Genomic DNA, 1,802 nt, shown 5'->3' with positions numbered 1-1,802 from the left:
CGTTAGCTAGCAGATATCAGTGCTTTACTCTGCAGTCTCCCGCTGCAGAAAACAAATCTGATGAGGCAGACAGTCAAAAAATAATATAGACAACACCTACAACAATAATAATAAATTACTCCTTGCATGTAAAAAATATGCTTGATGATAAATTGATAATGAGATTAATTTCATTGTGCTCAGAGTGGGAAATTTGTATTGGGCTTTATATATGTGCACTCAAAAGAGAACTTTTAAACAAAGGACATTAAAATGTGACATTTTTTTAAACTTACTTATCTCTCCTCAGGATCATTACTAACATTTTTAAAACCAGTAAATCCAGTGGAGGATACTGTACCCCCTCCCAGCACTGACGATGAAAACTGTACAGGTATGTTCAATATTCCACTTTAATTTATGATAATTATGGCCTGCCCTCTAAATGTTCTTTGTGACAGTGACAGTGTTACGTTGTGATTCTAGAAAATGCTGTGCATGGACATTATCATATGGCTGCCATAAAATACTCTCATATGCTCTGTTGTTGTTTTTGCTTTTTTTGTATCAGTTCTATCAACATCCACCTCCAGCAGTACATCAGCTCCCCAACCTCCTGCCTTTCCAGTGCAGGAAGATGCAACAGAGATGGACGATGAAGGGTCAATTTCAATTACTGATACTGATAACTGAGTTCAATCATTTTTAATTTGGCAGTAAATGTAACTGTAGCAATAGTTACTGTATTTACCTCATGTTAGTCAAATGTTTATAACAAATATGCCATATTCTTTCTTTTCTTTTTTTGATTAGTTCTATTAAGACCTGAAGGTGAAAAGGAAGATGTGTCGTGCCCAAAAGATGTGATCTCAGAAGACCCTGCTCAATGGCCAAGCATCCTAAGCCATACCGAACTGTGCCAAATGGTAACAAGGGGACCCATACAGGTGAAAGATATAGTTTTCCCCCAGAATACAGACAAAAACCCACGTAGATTCAAGAAGGAATATTACAATATACCATGAAAAATGGAGACAAAATACCGTGAAGATGGCTTCTTTACTCAGTCAGCACAGACTCAGTCTTCTGTTTTGCTTGCAAGCTTTTTGGAAAACAGGACAATTCACTTACCAAAGGGGGCTTTAGAAACTGGAAAAACATAGCTGGTCATTTAAAGGAGCATTCAAAGACACACCATACCAGTATGAATAGCTGGCAGGAACTCAAGACTATTTTCAGTATTTTTTCATCTGTATTGTGCCAATTTTATTTTTCTCTTGATGTGGCCTTACCAGTTGTTGACTTATTGACTGCATTTTGATGCATCTGAGAATTTTGCACTAGCCAAGCCTAATTTTTAATTATTTATTTAATTTAGTATTATTTATCTCCACTGTATGTGTTAAACCTATTACATTTTCTATATGGCTTCCTACATTGTTTAATTATTTACTAGATTTTACTTTTTATATTTGAAGTTTAACAATTTACAGTGCACTTTTGTAATAAACTAAAGTTCATATTTTATATATTTTGTTGGTGTTCAGATTATTTACAATGATTATTGATAGGCCTGGGCTGTCATGGACTTCTGTTGGACCTCACTTTGAGAACCACTAATCTATTCTAGTCAGTTTTTTTCAGTATACATCTTAAATGCTCTAGAAACTGTGCATTTATTTCTCCAAAAGACTTTTTTTTTCTTTTGCGTGCAGAGGTGGGGTGGAGGCCCTAGAAATGTCTTGCTTGGAGCCCCATAAGACCCTAGCAACGCCACTGCTTACAGGGCGTCTTTTTATCTGGCACTCGTAAATATGAGAACA

General features: G+C 35.8%; 1 long non-coding RNA gene across 1 annotated transcript; it reads left to right on the top strand.

Annotated features, from left to right (window-relative positions):
• Positions 1-288: 288 nt before the first annotated feature.
• LOC107090670 lies at positions 289-1,381 on the top strand. Its single transcript, XR_001481495.1, has 3 exons — positions 289-373; positions 551-641; positions 793-1,381. It is a non-coding gene; the product is annotated as an uncharacterized LOC107090670 (long non-coding RNA).
• The last annotated feature ends 421 nt before the right edge of the window (positions 1,382-1,802 follow it).

The sequence above is a fragment of the Cyprinodon variegatus genome, unplaced genomic scaffold, assembly GCF_000732505.1.
Source record: "Cyprinodon variegatus isolate N-32 unplaced genomic scaffold, C_variegatus-1.0 Scaffold307, whole genome shotgun sequence".
Lineage (NCBI taxonomy): Eukaryota > Metazoa > Chordata > Actinopteri > Cyprinodontiformes > Cyprinodontidae > Cyprinodon > Cyprinodon variegatus.
The sequence above is the reverse complement of the archived record's forward strand: the minus strand, read 5'-3'. Positions and strand labels throughout refer to the sequence as shown.